This window comes from Lactuca sativa, chromosome 3 (genome assembly GCF_002870075.4).
Source record: "Lactuca sativa cultivar Salinas chromosome 3, Lsat_Salinas_v11, whole genome shotgun sequence".
Lineage (NCBI taxonomy): Eukaryota > Viridiplantae > Streptophyta > Magnoliopsida > Asterales > Asteraceae > Lactuca > Lactuca sativa.
The window spans coordinates 359,596-380,789 of NC_056625.2; positions in this window are offsets into that span (position 1 = coordinate 359,596).

Sequence of the window (21,194 nt, forward strand, 5' to 3'; positions counted from 1 at the left end):
GTATTTTGGAGATATTGGATGAGTGTTTGGGCGTGTTCCACGGGAAGGTTATGGCTATTGTTGGAGCTCGCACTCTTTTTTTTTTCGGGAGTTTCATCCTTGTGAAGCTCCTACGTTTCATGTGGAGAGAGACCCCATTGTCAGTAGGAGGTGGTTAGCGGATGTGGCTAACGCGTTCAAGACAAGTTTCTGCCCCGAGGAGGTAAAGGTCAGATATGCTTCCTGCTTATTGAAGGACAAGGCACGAGATTGGTGGGAAGAGGTCAGTAGTGAGTTGGGTAATGATGTTGTTGATGCTATGTCATGTGATGACTTCTCGATCCGGTTTCGAGCTGAGTTAGCACCTGCGATTGAGGTGCAACAGGTGGCGCAAGAGTTTCTGGATCTCCGCAAGACTACTGAGACTGTGGCAGAGATCACTGGCAAGTTCTGAGAGAGGGCTTTATTGGTACCACAATATGCTGCAGATGAGGAAATGAAGAAAGTGAGGTATCATGATAAGCTGCAGGATGATATTAGGGAGTTCGTGAGCATTTCGGGGTGCGAGACCCTAAATGATAAGATTGCTAGAGCCCGAGAGTGGGAGATTGATTTTGGAGCACATTAGGAAGAGGGGGTCAGATTAGGTGCATATATTGGAGAGTCTCGGGAAGAGACCCAAGACTTCTGACCAACTTTTGAGAGATCAGCAGGGCCGGGTTTAGTGCTGGAGTTTGTCACTCTAGGGGTTTGGGATGCTACAAGTTTGGCAGGGTTGGTCACGTCAGCAGGGATTGTCCTCCGGGGGTAAGCCCGTTATGTTTTCACTGCAATCAGGTGGGCCATAAGAAGGCCGACTGTCTGATGTTGAGGATAGGAGCAGTGAGTGCGCCTGCTCTGGCTACTTCGAGGATCACAGATGGACATGAGGGTAGGGCAGGAGCCCCAACGGAATGGAGTCGGGCTTTGCAGTGTCAGACAGGGGAGGTCAGGTCTCCAGCTGGCGATGTTGCAGGTATGTACCTTTTGCTTTGTTATATTCCATTTTCATGCCATGAATCGTTAATGGATTAGTAAGGGTTGTTTATTGTATAGCGGGTTTCAAGTTTTCGGGTGTTATTCTGGTTTTTGGTCTGGCTCGGTCAGAGGCATTGTGTGGAAGGCTTATGGTCTTGGTTCAGCAGTGCGATTCTCCAGCACCACCAGGATTCAATGGATTTAGCATTGGTGTGCATATTGTCTTCTTGGATGTGCCGAAGGAAGTGGTCTATTTCAGAGGTTTTGTTCTGAGCATCTTTTCCTTGGATTTTAGGATTTGAGTGTAGTATCATGTTATAGTATTCAGGGTTATCAGTAATGTTGGGATTCGGGAAGTGTTCAGCTGGTCTTTAGGGGATTGTGTGGTATTTGGATAGTGATGGAACACTAGCTTTAGTAAGCGCCGATTGTTGGCATATCACTCATTGGAGGGTAAGAAGGATTGATAATCTTTCAATTCTCGAGTGTTGCGAGGGCTTAGTTGAATCAAAGCGGGGGAGAACCGTTGAAGTATTCAAGAAAGAAGTGGGTGTGAAACTAGGACAAGTTTCGCATCCCCATTGGGGAATGGCATCTTATTTGGCTGTCTAGATTGAGGATTTTGAGAGTTAGGAGTTCGGGAAACTTCCCAACATTGAGTTCGCGTCTTCTTGGTATTGATGGCAGGCTTTGGGGGACCCAGGTTGGGGTTCTAGGTATGACTCATGTTCAGCTCAGGTGTTATGTCAAGTGTATGCTCGACTTTGGATGTGTTCAAATTAATAGATCAACAGTAAGGCTTTGGGCGGCAGTTGTGGAAAGGTGGAAGTGATGCAAGACTACGGGGTGGCTTGTAGCATTCACTAGTTAGCCGTTAGAATGGGAGTGTTGTAAGACTGCGGGATGTCCCGTAGCATTCACTAGTTTAAAAATAGTGTAGGCGTGTTGTAAGACTACATGGTGGCTCGTAGCATTCACTAGTGGTTAGTTCGTGTGGGAAGTGTTGTAAGACTGTAGGGTAACCATTAGCATTCATTGGTCCCTGTGTAGTGGTGAGATTGTGGTAAATTTTTGATTTGCTCATGGATTTCTTCAAATGGTTTAGGACAAGGCGGGTCTGTTCGCAAGGCTGTGGGAGGGCCACAACATGTTTGGAATCAGGAATTGGTAGGTCGCGGGAGACCGGGTATGAGATAAGGCTACAGTTGGTCCTGTAGCGTTCAGTTTAGCATCGGGTTAATGTCGTGAGGGTTCGGGTGATTATCGTTAGTCGAGGTTTTCTTTCGGAAGTTGTGTGGGGCGACTGTGGGAGTGTCATATGGCTCAGTAGTCGAGCGGAATTCGGTATTTCAGATAGTTGGAAGACAAATTAGGACTAGGGAGGTCTCAGATGCATGTGGGAAGCATCCAGGAAGGAGCGTGATGCTTCAGGCAATAGTTGTGATTCGAGGATTCGTGTGGGAGTAGAATAACTGGTTTATTGGGGAATGCTAAGTCACTCGCAGTAGGATTAAATAATCTCAGAGTAAATGATTTGACCTTGTTGTGAATCTCTCGTCTAATTCTAACTGTTGCATGGATGAATCTTCTACTCGAAGGATTATCTAAGCCTTCTGTCGGATATAAGTGTTCTGTAGCGGTATATGGTCGGTGAATTTGTCCCCTTTGGAGCATTTTGTTGGTTCAAAAACTCTATGGGGTTGGCTTGGAGGCGGTTTGGTGTGGCAGGTCTGACAGGAAGTCAGACCATTGAGACTATTGGTTTCGGAATTCAGGCAAGGTAGGATTGGGTTTTATTCAAAAGATTGAGGATTCATTCTTCACCGGGCTTGAAGAACTATTTTAAGGATGGTTTTCAGTAGATCTGGACAGGCTGTAGTATGATCAGAGTTGGAACTGTTATGATTGGTTTGTTATTCGTTCAGCGATCTGTCGGGAAGTCAGATCATTGTAGATTTCAGGTCTCAGAAAGGTAGAGGTGGTTTGAAAGGGCTAAAGGTTTGATTAGTGTCTTCGGGATGGAAGTTCTGGTTTGGGTTCCAGTTTGTTTTGAGAAGATTGTTCTATGCACATTATTTTCGTTTGTGTTCCTCAGGTTGTTTGATTTGAGATGAGTGTTTGTAAGGAGCGATTTCGAGGACAAAATCTGATTTAAGTGGGGGAGAGTTGTAACACCCGAAATCTAGAATGTTAATTGTGGAATTATGAAAAATTCAAGTTGAACTTGACGAGTTGGAGGAGCCAACTCGGCATGTTGAAGATAAAGAATTGTGGGGATTTAATGGGTCTAATCAACGAGTTGAGGAGCCTCAACCCGACAAGTAGAACTTGGCTTGACCGTGAAGTTTAATGAAGCAACTCGACGAGTTGAGGAGCCTCAAATCGGCGAGTTGGCCATTAAGAAGGAAACCCTAATTTTAGGGTTTTGCACCCTATTTAAACAATTAAAGTTCCAGGTGTTGGCCTCATTCCCAACCCCCATATCCCCTAACCCTAATCTGGAAACCCTAGATCCACCTTGAGTGTTTTGAGCTCATCGTGGGTGTGTTTTGGTGTGCTTGAAGCTCTTTTTAGGAAGAGAACCTTGGTGTAAGGTGGTGGTTCAAGTAGGAGCTTTCAGATCTTGGTTCTCTGCTCCATTCTTAGCACCTTTGGTGTATAAAGCTCTAACCTTGTAACAACCGGTCTCAGATACGTATTTAAATTCAAGACAAACTTCATATTTTACCCTTGGACTCGGCGAGTTGGAGGCCCAACTCGTCGAGGAGGATCTACTCCGGGTCGGGGGACTAAGTGACCTACTTGATGAGTCGGAGGACCGACTCGGCGACTAGGAGCTGTCTGACTGAAACCCTAAATTGGAGGGTTTACATCCTATTTAAACATCTTATGAGGATTCCACCCCCAGCCTCTATCACCTTCAAGCTCTGTCCCTGAAACCCTAATAAATTGTGAGCATTCTTGAGCAATTTGTGCCTTTCCTTGTGGTTTGAAGTTAGAATATGGAAGGGAAAGCTTGGTGAATCAAGAAGCAAGTCAATGGATCTAGAGTTGTGGTTGCACTTCCAGTTATTCGAGGTAAAGAGCTCTTATCTTGACTCCTTATTTGGTAGATCTAATTTGAGGCTTGAATCTTGCCATCTTTGGGGGCATTTCCAATCCATTTCGGATTATAGAGCTTAATATAGGGTAAATGCTTCAGATCTGGAACATTAGAGGGTTCTCATGCATAAAAGGTGCCAACTCTATGGCTATGAGAACCCCATGCATGTAATAAAACCTATTTTTGGTCTTTAGAGCTTAAAAGTCCCATGCATGGACGTAAAGTTCATGACTTTACCTGTTATATCGACCTTATGAGCCCAGATCTAAACTTTCAATGAGATTAGCACAAAAGAAATTGAGTTATGGGCATGGACATTAGTTGACTCGACGAGTCGTTCTTGGGACTCGGCGAGTCGGGGGTTTGGTTCCCCAACATTTTCTAATATAAAGGGATCTAGTTGAGTCTAGAAGGGATCTAGATGAGTCCAGAAGGGGACACAACAAAATGGACATAGTTATGGACCTGGAAACCATGGGACTCGGCGAGTGTATGAACACACTCGGCGAGTCCAAGGCAATCTCCCAACCCAGAAATACGGACTCGACGAGTTGTTCATATAACTCGGCGAGTCACATACTAGTCACACTCATATGATGAAGATGAACTCGACGAGTTCAAGATGAACTCGGCGAGCCAGATGAAGATAATCCCGATGTTATGTTTGAATGAGAACTCATTGAGTTCTTGCTAGACTCGACGAGTAGAGTAAGGGTTGGGAACAGATGAAAGAATAGGGATCGACGAGTTGGTGAACCAACTCGGCGAGTCAGGTCAACTGGGTGTTGACTGTGACCAGGATGTTGACTTTAGCTAGGGGTAAAATTGTCATTTTACCCTAAGAGTAGTTATCAGTTTTTGACTAAGTACCTTTATGGAAATTTATAGTCGGAGAGTTGTCGGAGCATCAGACAGAGATTCCTCACCTAGAGTTGCAGCAGTCAGTCACATGAGGTGAGTTTTCCTCCAGTGGGAATGGGTCTAAGGCACCAATGCCGACTCGTTTAAGTATTTATAGTATGTCGGGGTTAGCCTGATGTATTTCATATGTTTCCGGACTTCAGTCCGATGTCGAGATGGTCCGAAGAAGTAGTTACGTATGTGTAATGTCTTTGTGATTCATGTATGTTGTATGTTGTCTGTTATATGTTATGTGTTATGTGTATCGGGCTTTAGCCCGATGCCGGGGAAAGCCCGATGTATGCTAGTTTATATGCTATGAGTTATGTGTTCCGGGGCAAGCCCGACGTATGCTAGTTTCAATGCTATATGTTATATGTTCCGGTCTTCGGTCCGATGTCGGGGCAAGCCCGATGCAGATTATGTGATTTTATTATATGTTTATGATATATGTCATGCTGTGTATGTGCCAAGGTAAGACCGATGTCGGGGTGAGCTCGATGCCCGATGCGGTCGGATGCCGGGGTTAGCCCGATGCCGGACAAGAGTCCGATGTTGGGTACACCGATGTCGGGATTCGTCCCGATACAATTGGGAGTAGTCCCAAAGTATTGTTATTTGTGATATGTTATTTGTATGGTATGTGGTAGATTGGGGAAGCTCACTAAGCTTCGTGCTTACAGTTTCGGTTTTGGTTTCAGGTACTTCCGACAGCAAAGGGAAGAGCTCGGGATGATCGCATGGCACACACCACTGTCTTCAGCCTGGGAGTTTTACTATGATATTTTGATATGATATTCGATATGAGATTTTATATGTGATAGATATTATAACACTTTGAAACATATGGTTTATGATTTTCATAGATTGGCAATGATATTATGGTTTTAATATTGCTTTAAAAACTAAATTTTTGGGTTGTATTGTTGGGATGTTTCAAGTTGGTATCAGAGCCTTGGTTTGAGGAATTTGGGCACACTTCAGGTGTGTCTGAACTCAAACTAAGGAAGTGGTATAAAGTTTTAAAAGAAAACCCATGTTTATAAAAGGATTTTGAGCAAAGAAAACAATTTTTGAAAAGTATAAGAATTTTGAAAAGAGAAAAGGGTGTGGTGCATAGTCACATAAATCGTTGGGTGAGGCGCGATCTACGTACCAATTCGCCCATACCAAAATGCGGTACGAAAGTGTACCGGGGATGCTCGGGATCGCGTTTCTAAACCTGAAATTGGCGTTCCAAAATTGCAATTCGATCGTACCTGATGCTATTTGGATCACGACTTTCTTGATTCCAAAACGTGTTTGCAATCAATTGGGTACATGATTGGGAATTTGAAAAGTCAATTAATTGGCATGCGTTTCTCTATGTATTTGATCGCATTATGAGCGAGCCTTTAAAATTGAGTTTATACGCTGTCATTTGACCTATATTTGGCTTCCCTCCCATCACAATTTTCATTCAATTTAATTTCCAGAACATCATAAATCAGATTTCGTTTTTTTATTCTTGATTACAAAATCATGGTTTCAAGAAATAAAAGAAGTACAAATACCTTTCTGTAGTTGCTTGACTGCTTTTGTTCCCAAATCATTGAATGATGGAATCTGGGTGATTTCTTTGATGGGTGTGTGAGAAGAACGGAATTCAACTGTGGAATTAAGGAAGAAAACATGGGTTCATTGAAAGTTATGTCCCTATCAGTTATCTTTCTGCATTTCTTCAATCTCAAATGCCGGAATCTAAAACTCTGGAATCTAAATTGGATAAGTAAGCACTTTTGACTTTTGATTTTTTTTATTTATTTTTTTGCATTTGATGTAACCTATTTTGAGTTTTTGATGTTTGTTACTTTGTTTGATTGCAAGTTTTATTTTACGTTTATCTAATATGTTTTGAGTTTTGGAATTTTGGTACATGGTACCATAATATTTTGTATATCGTACCGGAGCGTCCCTGAGCGTATCGAAATGAGCCTACCCCCTCTCGTACCGAATTTTAGAGACCTAGCAAATTGTGTACCGCGTACCCATACCCGTACCAAAGTGTACTGCGATTTATGTGACTATGGTGTGGTGCCTGCAATCAGCCGAGCTTAAGTAAGTACTCCCAAATTACCCATACAAGTTTACGCTATGTTATGATTATCACCTTTATTAGAACAGCATGCTAGATTAGGACTAAGGATCTAGGTGATGGGTTTTGGCCATATGAACATTCCTATGTGCACATGCAAACCCTAATGCTTGGATCTAGGTTTCTCTAATTAAACATGCATTGAATCCAAGACTTCTAATGGCTAATAGAGTATAAGAACAATACAAAATCAGAGTTAGAAGCTTACCTTGAAACACTTGTTTGATCTTCTTGTTCTTGGAGCTTTAGAGTCACAAATGTCACTCCTCTAATGGCTTACAAACACCAACTTAGCAATAGGATGATTTGAGAGAGAGGAGAGGGAAGAAATCGGCCAGGGTTTCTTTGCTTTAGCAGAGGTGCCAATTTCCCTTGCCCCAAGGGTCTATTTATACTTGTAAGGCTCCTAGGGTTTCACCCTTAAACCCTAATTAGATAACTTTTACTCAAATCCTTTCCAAGACAAGCCCTTGGACGATTTGTGGCTTATCCCAAGCCCTAGATATCGTCGAACCCTATCCATGAAGGATTTACAGCCCAAAGTGTAACTATCAAACAATTGACAGTTTATACCCTCTTATTTAATTAATCTCTTTAAGTCACCAAATTAATTCTAATTAATTTTATGACTTATATTAATCAAATAACAATATTATTACTCCTTATATTATTCTCATAATATATTAATAATATTTATTCTCTCATAATAAATCATCCTGTCAAGTTGCTATGGTGAAAGCAACCCAAAAGGACCATGCATAACCGGGTCAAATACTTGCCTAATATAGTTGCAGCCTTAGACACTATTCCAATAGTCTCCCACTTGGATAAGTCTAGTAACTATATGTACAAGTACAATTTGATTTGCAATCATAGCTCTCAAAGACGCTGTCAAACTCTGATCTAATCAATCTTGTCCTTTAGATAAGGGATCGTACAGTCCTCTGTTAGATATCGTGCTGACAATTCTATGGAATAACTTGTCTAGCATTTGGTTTCTCGATCTCTGATTCATTTGACATAGAACTTAATCGAACACATCAATTCAGTTCTGACCGGGCCCGGCTCATAAGTCAAATCAAATCATCGAGCATCCGAGATATCACTTTTTCCCTCTTGAGATAAAAGTAACAGATAAACTTCGACTTATATGCATTTACTTATTCATTAATCAACTATACACAATAATGTGTTTTATAACACCGAGTTACTGATGCGTTTTCGCATTATCAATGTACAACCAATTAACAAATAAAAAAACCATATATCTAGGTTTTAAGACTATATGATATTATCGTCTTGCGATCACCCTTTTATATCATATTCCATAAGGTGATTCCAGCAAGCGCGGGTTTGTTCCAATGCTCAAAACTAGTTCATAAGCACTCATGAACGTTGCAGCAACCCTTTGCTATGTCTGATACTATTTAAACAATCTACACACCGATTCATGACAATCTTCATTCATATCTACTTCCAACATATGAACGATTGTGGACAATTTGAATAATTCGATTATTCTTAATAAACTCAATTATTCTGGAAGTCAAAACATGCAAAATGAAACAATAGTTAAACAATTAACATAAGACAGTAACATTACTCATAAATAATACTCTTTTATTTAATCATCAAATGTCAATTACATTTATCTATTACATGTTTCTACTACTATCTAATCTATACTAATATCATCCTTCAGCCCAATACTCCTAGCATGCTGCAAGTGCTTAACCCTACTCAGCCCCTTCGTAAGCGGATCTGCGGGGTTATCTTCTGATGATATCCTCTTCACTATGAGTTGTCCTTCTTCTACACGATGTCTAATAAAGTGATATTTTCTGTCGATATGTCGTGATCTACCATGATCTCTCGGTTCCTTGGTCAAGGCAACCGCTCCTTCATTATCACAGAAAATCTCCATGGGCTCCTTTATGGCGGGTACAACTCCAAGATCACCAATGAAGTTCTTCAACCATATTGCCTCCTTTGACGCTTCACTCGCTGCAATGTACTCTGATTCGCACGTTGAATCAGCTATGGTTTCCTGCTTGGAACTTTTCCAAGTCACTGCTCCTCCATTTAGAGTAAAGACCTAGCCCGACTGCGAACGGTAGTTGTCCCTGTCGGTCTGAAAGCTGGCGTCACTATACCCTCTCACCTTCAAGTTATCACTCCCTCTGAGGACTAAGAACCATTCCTTTGTCCTCCGAAGGTACTTAAGGATATTCTTCACCACAATCCAATGGGCTCTGCCAGGGTTCCCTTGATATCTGCTAACCATGCTCAAAGCAAAGGCTACATCAGGGCGAGTACAAGTCATAGCATACATGATTGAGCCAACTGCAGAAGCGTATGGTACTTGGATCATTTCTGCTATTTCGGCTTCGGTACTCGGACTTTGAGTCTTACTCAACTTGGCATTACTTTGTATCGGTAATTCTCCCTTCTTCGAGTTTTCCATACTAAAACGTTTTAGTGCTTTATCTAAGTGAGTGTTCTGACTAAGTCCTATTAGTCTCTTACTTCTCTCTCTTACTATCCTTATTCCCAAAATATAGGAAGCACTTCCTGAGCCAGGACTTAACCTCCTGCAGAGTCGGGAGGTCGTTTCCTATGAGTAGTATGTCATCGACATACAAAACGAGAAAGCTAACAATGCTCCCACTGGCTTTGACATATACACACGATTCATCTTCGCTTCGTACAAATCCAAATTCTTTGACTTTCTCATCGAAGCAAAGATTCCATCTGCGAGACACTTGCTTAAGTCCATAAATGGACTTCTCAAGCTTACACACTCTATCCGGATGCTTCGGATCCACAAACCCCTCTGGCTGAGCCATGTAAACATCCTCAGCCAACTTCCCATTAAGGAAAGCGGTCTTAACATCCATTTGCCAAATCTCATAATCATGAAATGCGGCAATAGCTAGAATCACTCCAATAGACTTTATCTTCGCAACTGGTGAGAAGGTCTCATCTTAGTCAACTCCGGGAGTTTGAGTAAAGCCCTTCGCAACCAATCACGCCTTATATGTGTGTACATTTCCATCCACGTCGGTCTTCTTCTTGAAGATCCATTTGCACCCAACGGTCTTACGTCCGAACACATTATCAACCAAATTCCAAACTTGGGTTATCATACATGGATTGGATCTCGCTATCCATTGCCTCTTTCCATTTCGCAGACTCCGGGCCTGCCATGACTTCCCTATAGCTATTAGGTTCATTAAGGTTTATTAGTGTACCATCACTAATATACGTGTCCCCTTCGGTAGTAATATGAAAACCATAAAACTGGGGTTGAACTCTAATTCTTTCGGAACGTCTAAGAGGTAAGGACTCGTCAATCGGTTCAACCGGAGTTTCCTCCTCGGGTTGAGTGCCAGCGATAGAGGTTCCTTCATCTATTGACTCTTGAATCTCTTCAAGCTCAATTTGCCTCCCACTGTCTCCTTGGCTTACGAGTTCTCGCTCTCGGAAAACTCCTCTCCTCGCAACAAAGACAACATTATCCTTCGGTCTATAGAAGAGATATCCAAAGGTTTTCTGGAGGTAGCCGATGAAAATACATCGCTCACTACGAGGTTCGAGCTTGTCGTGAGTATCTCGTCTTACGAAAGCCTCGCAACCCCAAACCTTGATATGTGCCAACGAGGGAGCTTTCCCTGTTCACATCTCGTGAGGTGTTTTGGCAACCTTCTTAGTAAGGACTCGGTTAAGGATATGGGCGACAGTCTCTAAGGCATACCCCCAAAAAGAGATAGGTAGTGAAGCACGACTCATCATAGAGCGAACCATGTCCAACAAGGTTCGATTATGCCTTTCTGCCACACCATTTAATTGTGGTGTCCTAGGTGTCGTCAATTGTGAAACTATTCCACACTCCTTGAGATAATCGTGGAATTCAAGACTTAGGTACTCTCCTCCTCGATCGGATCAAAACATCTTGATTTTCCTGCCCAATTGATTCTCCACTTCATTCTTGAACTCTTTGAACTTTTCAAAAGTTTCTGACTTTTGCTTGATTAAGTAGATATACCCATATCTACTATAGTCATCGGTAAAAGTCACATAGAAGCTGTTTCCATCCTTCGTGGTTGATCTAAACGGTCCACATACATCGGTATGTATTAGGTCCAATAGACCCTCACCCCTTTCACACGTACTTGTGAAGGGTGACTTAGTCATCTTTCCAAGTAAACAAGGTTCGCATATGTCATCTTCCCTAAGGTCGAATGAATCCAACACTCCATCCTTTTGGAGTTGGGCTATGCGTTTCTTGTTGACATGTCCAAGACGACAATGCCACAAAGATGCTCTATCCATACTATTGGAAGAATCTATACATAAATCATCATTTCCTAAGTTATATACAATCATAACGGTTTCATAAATTCCATTACATGGTATAGCTTCAAAATAAAAGACACCATTTAGATAAGCCAAAATAGAACCATTCTCATTATTAAAAGAAAATCTAAAACCTTGTCTAAACAAACCATGAAATGAAATGATGTTTCTAGCCATTTCTGGCGAATAGCAACAATTGTTCAAATCTAAAGTTAAACCATTCCTAAGCACTAAAGAATACACTCCAATCTTGGTCACAGGCGACGATCTTCTGTTCCCCATGATTAGATTTATCCTTCCATGCTCCACGTCTCTATTTCTTCTTAGTCCCTGCACATTAGAACAAATGTGGTAACCAAAATCGGTATCAAGAACCCAAGAAATAGCATGAGGTGAATCGTTAGATTTAAATGTGTATATACCTGCGAAAGATGGCTTGATCTTTCCTTCCTTGATGGCTTGCAGGTACTCTAGGCAGCTTCTCTTCCAATGTCCTATTTTGTGGTAGTGGTGGCACTCTGCCTCCTTTGGGTTAGGGCAGGGTTTAGCAGGATCAACTTTGGTCCCACTAGAAGAGGCACCATCTCGGGACTTAACCTTGCGATGGTTCTTAGATGAAGCCTTCCTCTTCTTTCCCCTTCCTTGTCCAATAGCCAAGACAGGAGAAGCGGGTGGATTGGGAGTTGGTGCAACAGACTTGTCCTTGAAGTTGCTCTCAGCGACCCTCAAGAGACCTTGGAGCTTGCTTAGGGTGACCTCTTCTTTGTTCATGTGGTAGGTCATCCTAAATTGATTATAGCTTGGACGCAAAGAGTGAAGCACCATGTCGATCGCTAAGTCTTCCCCAAAGTCAACATTCAACTTGCGAAGACGGTCGACATACCTTTGCATCTTTTGCAGGTGCACGGTAAGAGACTCTCCATGACCCATCTTAGCGGAAATCATGTTAGTGAAAATCTCATAGCGCTCTTGTCTCGTGTTTTGGTGGTATCTCTCCAATAAGTATTGGTGCATCTCGTACGTGTACATGTCCTCATAGGACTTTTGGAATTTGGAGTTCATAGTGGCTATCATGATGCAATGTACCTTCGTTGCATCACGCTCGTGAGTTTCAAAAGCGGTCATTTCAGCCGGAGTAGCGATTTCAGGGTTGATTTTCTCGAGCTTCTCATCGAGGACATACTCTTTGTCCTCATAGCGAGCAATAGTGTGAATGTATCTTATCCATTCTCTAAAGTTCGTCTCATTCGAAAGTGACCTTTTGACAAAGGCTCATCAATGTGAATGAACTAGCAGCAGCGTTGTTTGCGTTTGACATCTACAAATAGAAAGGACAAAGATAGATTAGAATATAAATCCCTAATTATCACCCAATAAGAAAATTAGGGCTAGGATCCAACAACAATATTTACATATTAGAAAGGGATGCCGTAATCCAACATGCAAATAATATGAAGTTAAGTGAATGACGATTCACTGATTCTCCACCATAAAACCATAACTTTAAGTCCTAAATGTATTGAAAATTCCTAGGTTTAGATGAGATTCATTGAAACTTTTCAATGGCATGTTTAAATCTCGATATGCCCCTCTTGTTTGTGACTGGGATACCGAGGATCACAAAGCGGGTGTGAATTACCATGCAAATTCACATGGTGCCTTCATTGTAACAATCACCTATTCAATGTGCCGGTAAACCAAACACGCTCCATCGAACTATGATAAACAATGAATCACCCTTCGCCATCTTTGCTTAGAACCAATTAGTGTGGCGGTAAACCACACACGCTCCACTAACTTCTTAGCAAGGGTGTAAAGTGTAATTTCATGGGATTGCATCAATTCACTTTTCCTAAAGTAACTAAGATTGGGAATTTTAAAAAAAAATGTAGTTACTTTGTATTTCATATTATACTTTTAATGAGAGGATGAGGTTGCCCTATCCTACCCGTTCGGCTAACGACCTTCCACCGATCAAGCAAGCGGTGGGTGTGAGTGTACACCCATTAAGCGCCATTTTATAGGCCGCAACCTTATACCCACCTTATAGACCGGCTTCGTGAATGATGCCTACTAACAGTAAGACTAGCATTTTAGTTATACATACATATATATATATATATATATATATATATATATATATATATATATATATATATTAATCTTGTAATATTATATTAGTATAGGGTTGTATTTTAAACTTGTAAAACTCTAGGGTTTGAAATTTAAATTGTCTAAATTAAAATTTTTAATCACAAAACATAAATTTCAAAACTTGAGGGCAAGTTTTAAACACTTAAAACATGGAGGATCAAATAACAAATAATCTTAATTAACAATTAATTTCATAATTATCCATATTTGATTTATTTAATGATTTCTTGCAAAATAATTTACCAATTTAATCAAAATAATTAATTGATTATCACATAAGGAAATTAAATATTTTATTAATTGATAAATATCTTTAATTAGATCAAGATTATAGTCATATATATCAAAAAAAACGGATTAGGGTTTACCTAATATGATAAAGGCAAGTTTCCATAAGATAAATATCAAAAAATCCCGATTTTAGCTCTTCCTGACGCTCGGACTCGCCGAGTTCTCAACTGGACTCGTCGAGTCAGGCCAACTCGTCGAGTCAGGCCAACTCGTCGAGTCCACCATAGGACTCATCGAGTTCATGACATAGAAACACAAAATTCGAATTTTGCAAGTAAGAAACAAACAATCAAGCATCAATTTAATAGAAACCAATCTAGGCTCTGATACCATTGACGGGTTTTGGCCATATGAACATTCCTATGTGCACATGCAAACCCTAATGCTTGGATCTAGGTTTCTCTAATTAAACATGCATTGAATCCAAGACTTCTAATGGCTAATAGAGTATAAGAACAATACAAAATCAGAGTTAGAAGCTTACCTTGAAACACTTGTTTGATCTTCTTGTTCTTGGAGCTTTAGAGTCACAAATGTCACTCCTCTAATGGCTTACAAACACCAACTAGCAAGAGGATGATTTGAGAGAGAGGAGAGGGAATATAAATCGGCCAGGGTTTCTTTGCTTTAGCAGAGGTGCCAATTTCCCTTGCCCCATGGGTCTATTTATACTTGTAAGGCTCCTAGGGTTTCACTCTTAAACCCTAATTGGATAACTTCTACTCAAAGCAATCCATATCCTTTCTAAGATAAGCCCTTGGACAATTTGTGGCTTATCCCAAGCCCTAGAAATCGTCCAACCCTATCCATGAAGGATTTACAGCCCAAAGTGTAACTATCAAACAATTGACAGTTTATACCCTCTTATTTAATTAATCTCTTTAAGTCACCAAATTAATTCTAATTAATTTTATGACTTATATTAATCAAATAACAATATTATTACTCCTTATATTATTCTCATAATATATTAATAATATTTATTCTCTCATAATAAATCATCCTGTCAAGTTGCTATGGTGAAGGCAACCTAAAAGGACCATGCACAATCGGGTCAAATACTTGCTTAATATAGTTGCAGCCTTAAACACTATTCCAACACTAGGAAGGATGCCTTATGTGCCTGTTATATGTATTTCAGCTTTATGAGAACTGCATGCTAGTACAGAATTATCAGTATGATAGCCAGAGTAGTATATGCTTGCATATGTGTACTCAATGCCCGAATGCTGCTTGCTTTGTGCTTTTAGTAGTTATAGTTGTCTTTCACTAACTAGTAAACGAATATGCTAAGTTACATATTGCAAGGACTAAATAATTTTAGAAGGTTAGGTCTAGCTCTACTTCGCAACTCTTGTTTGAGTCCAACCGTTGTAGGGTAGGATCTCTCGTTCGAAGAATTATCTAGTCTGAGTAATATGTAATAGTATTCGCGATTTAGTTAGGGGAAGAAAGCAGAGAATTCTTATGAAGCTAACAGCGGAGAGCGAGTTGGTGATTACCTTAGGGCAAGCCTAGGATGAGAGTAGCAGGGAGCAGTAGCAGTAGAAAGGACTTGGTGGAGTCAAGGAAGTCCTTGAGGAAAGTACGGATAGATATGGAAGGTAGTATGGGCCCGTACTACTGAAAGCAGAGGATCCGTACTCGAATCAAGGAAGGCTAAGATAAGACCAGGGAACTTGTAGTGTATGTGATCCCTCTAGTTATACTGGTATTCTGACGTTTGTCATTATGTGTTTTCAGAATGGTGGTTTTACGCCTTAGACCAGTAGTCGGCAGTTCAGGTGCCGGGGAGGGATCAGGTTCAGGCTCTGGAGTCGAGCATTTAGATGAGCAGACTAGAGAGTTCATCTCCTCAAAGATCACGCATAGCATACTTAAGCAGACCCCTGTCAACTTCGGTTCGATCAAGGAGGGTATTCTGTAGCTTATGAATGAGAGATTGAGTGCGTTTCGCACTAAGGTGGCGGCCATGATGGGGTCGCTCACGCTCACGTTCAGAGAGTTCATGACATGCGGAGCTCCTGATTACCAGGGGCTCGAGAACCCATTGCTAGTACCAGATGGTTGGCAAAAGTCGCCAACGCATTCCGCACCAGCAGGTGTCCCGAGGGGGACAAGGTTAGGCTCTCATCCTGTCTTCTGAAGGGAAGGGCACGTGACTGGTGGGAGGAGGTCGGAAAAGCCATTGGAGATTACACTGTGTTGGATGCTATGACCTAGAGTGATTTCACAACCAGGTTCATAGCGGATTTCAAACCTGTATTTGCAACCGCTTGCTAGGGAGTTTCAGGACCTCCAGCAGACAACGACGACTGTGGCGGAGATTACCGCCAAGTTTAGGGAGAGGGCCCTTCTTGTTCTGTAGTATGTGGCGGACGAGGAGATGAAAAAGGTCTGATATCATGAGATGTTGCAAAGTGATATCCGCCAGTTTGTGAGCCAGTCCAGCTGCAAGACGCTAGACGATATGATAGCGAGGGCGAGAGAGAGAGAGAGAGAGAGAGAGAGAGAGAGAGAGAGAGAGAGAGAGAGAAAGAGAGAGTTAGATTTAGAGATGGAGAGGAATAGGAATCCAGAGGGAATTCAGACAGGAGGTTCAGGCAAGCATCCCAACGTATCAAATCACAGATCTCGGAGCCATCAGAGCCACGGTCGCTGTGGCAAATGCGGCAGGATGCACGAGGGAGCGTGCAAGGCAGGGAGTTCGGGCTGCTACAAGTGCGGCTAAATTGGTCACATGAGATGAGATTGCACAGTTGCTACCACCACCACACCAGCATCAGACCTGATTTGTTTTCAGTGCAATCAGAGGGGACACAAGCGATCCCAGTACCCGAGCTTAGCAGCAGCAGGGAAGGTGGTAGCACCTTCTCCTAACACCTTGAGGATTACAGATGGCCATTAGGGCCGGGCTAATGCGCCTACGGCGCGAAGTAGGGCTTTTCAGCTTACTACAGAGAAGGCACGAGCAGCTCCTGACGTGGTCACGGGTATGTATTTGTTGGGTTTTGGTATACTACAACATCCGATGGTGAACATACAACCCTAAATACCTTGTATCTATGTTTTCTCTATTACACAAGCAAATATGAAGTTTCCAAGGTATTACCCTATACTAGCATACAAATATCATATACTACCCAAGAATCTAGTTAGGATAACATACATTATGGTGGATCTTGAAGTCTTGATGTATCTAGCCTTAAGAGCTTAACCCCAATAGTGTGGATGCCTCAAGTGGAATCACAACACACCAGGGACAAAGGATGAACTTGAGAGAGAATCTTCATGCACCTAAAAACACCCATGAAATCCAAGAACTTCATGTGTAACCACAAGTGGCATTTTTAGGTCATGATGCATGTATTTATATGTGTGGTATTTCAAGATTCATGGATATAACCCAAATGCATACCCATGGGTTTTATGATCCATGGTTCATGTGGCCCAACTCTTTATGTATCCATACATAAACTTGGTCCAACATGGATCATAAGCCCAACACATATAAATATAACTAATTAACATAATTAGTCCCCATAGATTTAATTAGTCTCTTTTGATCACCAAATTAATTCTTGATCAATACTAACTAACTCATATGATTTCATATTAATATATTATAACTTATAATATATTAATAAATCATATATAACATCTTCTCTCAAAAGTCCATCCTAAAAAATTGTCTAGATGTTATGCAACCCAAATGAACCATGCTACTCTCGGGTCAAGTACATACCAATAATAGTTATGGGCTTAGACATCTAATCCCACATTATTTTCCTCTTATCTCTGTATTTGATATTGTTTGTTTCTCATGTTTATGTGTTTGTGTATAGGGTCATTCTTAGTGACGACATTTCAGCTATGGTATTGTTTGATTCGTGGGCTACCCGATCTTTTGTGTCACTCGCACTTAGCAAGCGATTTAGCAGACTTCCAGAGGAGCTGGATTGCCCACTCGACATTGAGATAGTTGATGACAGGACCGTCAGGGTCACGAGAGTTCATAGAGGATGTACACTGCGGTTATTTGAGGAACAGTTCTTATGAATCGCATGTGCAGACCAATGTTGGATCAGTCTGTAATAGTATTCATGGACGGCATATTGGTTTATTCTAAGCCTTAGGAGCAGCATGAGGATCACCTGAGGAAGGTGCTAGAGACCTTGAGGAGGGAGAGACTTTTCGCAAAGTTCTCCAAGTGTGAGATCTGGTTGTGCGAGGTGCAGTTTCTGGGGCACCTCGTCAACCAGAAGGGTATATTAGTTGATTCGGCAAAGATAGAGGCCGTGATGCAGTAGGAAGTCCCGAGGTCTCCATCTGAGATTCGGAGCTTCCTGGGCTTGGCAGGGTATTCCAGGGGATTTATCCAGGACTTCTCCAAGATAGCACTTCCGTTGACCCGACTGACCAAGAAGTCGGTGGTGTTTCGTTGGGGTCCTAAGCAGCAGAAAGCCTTTGAGACGCTCAGGCAGCGACTATGCGAGGCACCGATTCTTACCCTGCCAAAGGGAGTAGATGACTTTATAGTCTACTGTGACGCTTCGATCATAGTTATGGGAGTAGTGTTGATGCAGCGGGGGCATGTGATAGCTTATGGCTCGAGACAGTTGAAGCCTCACGAGGCTAACTACCCGACGCATGATTTGGAGTTGGGGGCAACAGTGTTCGCCCTCAAGATTTAGCGGCATTACCTCTACGGGGTCTGGTGTACTATCTACACGGACCACAAGAATTTGAGATACCTCATGGATTAGCCGAATCTGAACATGAGGCAGCGTCGGTGGTTAGATGTAGTAAAGGATTATTACTGTGAGATCCTTTACCACCCGGGCAGGGCCAACGTAGTCGGTGATGCCTTGAGCCGCAAGGCGGTAGCGGCTCCGATTTGAGATATCTGTCTGAGGATGACAGTGATTACTCCACTGTTGGAGAAAATTACGGAGGCACAGGTTGATGGCCTGAAGGAGGAGCGCCATTAGTGAGAGAGGATAGTGGTCCAAGTAGCTTCGTTTGATTACGATAGCCAAGGATTGTTGACCCTTCATGGGAGGGTCTAGGTACCGTACTAGGGCGGTATACCGCAGGTGTTGATGGATAAGGCCCACAAGTTTCGGTTCTCCATCCATCCAGGGGCAACGAAGATGTACAAAGATCTTCGATCCGATTATTGGTGGCCTTGCATGAAGCGGGACGTAGCATCGTATGTGGAGAGATGCATGACTTGTAGGAAGGTCAAGGTAGTGCACCAGAGGCCCCACGGAAAGATGCAGCCGTTAGACATTCCCGTGTGGAAATGGGAGGATATCACTATGGAATTCATTACTAAGCTTCCCAAGACTGCACGTGGGGTCGATCCGATATGGGTCATTATGGATCGGTTGACCAGGAACGCCCATTTTATACCAATCCAGGAGAACATCTCGGCCGAGAAGTTGGCCGAGATATATGTCCGAGATGTAGTGGCACGTCATGGAGTTCCTGTCTCGGTGGTGTCAGACCGAGATGTCCAATTTACTTCCAGGTTTTGGAAGCGGTTTTACGACGAGATGAGTACTCGTCTCTGTTTCAACACCGCTTTCCACCCTCAGACAGACGGGCAGAGCAAGAGGACGATTCACACTGTCAAGGACATGCTTCGGGTATGTGTGCTAGATTTTGGTGGCAGTTGGGATATGTACCTTTTGTTAGCAAAATTTTCGTATAACAACATCTATCACTCCAGTATAGACCAGCCTCCCTTCGAGATGCTCTACGGGAGGAAGTGTAGGACCCCAATCTGTTGGGGTGAGGTCAATTAGAGAGTCATGGGGAGTACGGAGGTAGTACTCAAGACCACGGAGCGGATTCAGCAAGTCCGAAGCAGGCTCCAGACTACTCAGGGTCAACAGAACAGTTAAGCTGACAAGCGACTTTTGGACTTGGAGTTTCAATTGGGTGATATGGTCCTCCTGAAAGTGTCACCCTGGAAGGGTGTTATCAGGTTTCGGAAACGGGGAAAGCTGGGCCCCAGGTTCATTGGTCCATTTATGGTTTTGGCCCGGGTGGTTCAGGTTGCCTATCGGTTAGATCTTCCAGTAGAGCTCAGCCAGATCCACAACACGTTCCATGTTTCTCAGTTGCGGAAGTGCTTAGTGGATGATTTAGCAGTGGTACCCCTTGAGGACATTCAGGTTGACGATAGCCTAAACTACATCGAGAGACCAGTGGAGATTTTAGATCGCAAGTCAAAGAAGCTGAGGAACAAGAGGTTAGAGTTAGTGAAGGTGCAGTGGTAGCACCGCAAGGGTTCGGAGTGGACATTAGAGTCCGAGGAGGAAAAGAGGGAGCACTACCCAGAGTTGTTTTCAGAGACAACATACTTTGAGGACGAAGTATAAGACAAGTGGGGGAGAATTTTAACACCCGGTATCATGTACACATTTAAATTCAAGCCAAACTTCATATTTTACCCTTAGACTCAGCGAGTTGGAGGCCCATCTCGTCGAGTAGGATCGACTCCGGGTTGGGGAACTAAGCGACCTACTCGATGAGATGGAGGACCAACTCAGTGAGTAGGAGCTGTCTGAGTGAAACCCTAAATTGGAGGGTTTGCACTCTATTTAAACATCTTATGAGGCTTCCACCCCAGCCTCTATCCCCTTCAAGCTCTGTCCTCGAAACCCAAATCAATTGTGAGCATTCTTGAGCAATTTGTGCCTTTCCTTGTGGTTTGAAGTTAGAAGAAGGAAGGGAAAACTTGGTGAATCAACAAGCAAGTCAGTGGATCCAGAGTTGTGGTTGCACTTCCTATTATTCAAGGTAAAGAGCTCCTATCTTGACTCCTTAATTGGTAGATCTACTTTGAGGCTTGAATCTTGGCATCTTTGGGGGCATTTCCAAACCATTTCGTATTGTAGAGTGTAATATAGGGTAAATGCTTCAGATCTGAAACCTTGGAGGGTTCTCATTGCATAAAGGTGCCAACTCTATGGCTATAAGAACCCCATGCATGTAATAAACCCTATTTTTGGTCTTTTGAGCTAAAAAGTCCCATGCATGGACGTAAAGTTCATGACTTTACGTGTTGTACCGACCTTAGGAGTCCAGATCTACCCTTTGGATGAGTTTAGTACAACAGAAATCGAGTTATGGGCATGGACATTAGTTGACTCGATGAGTCGTTCTTGGGACTCGGTGAGTCAGGGGTTTGGTTCCCCAAACTTTTCTGATTCAAAGGGATCTAGTTGAGTCTAGAAGGGATCTAGATGA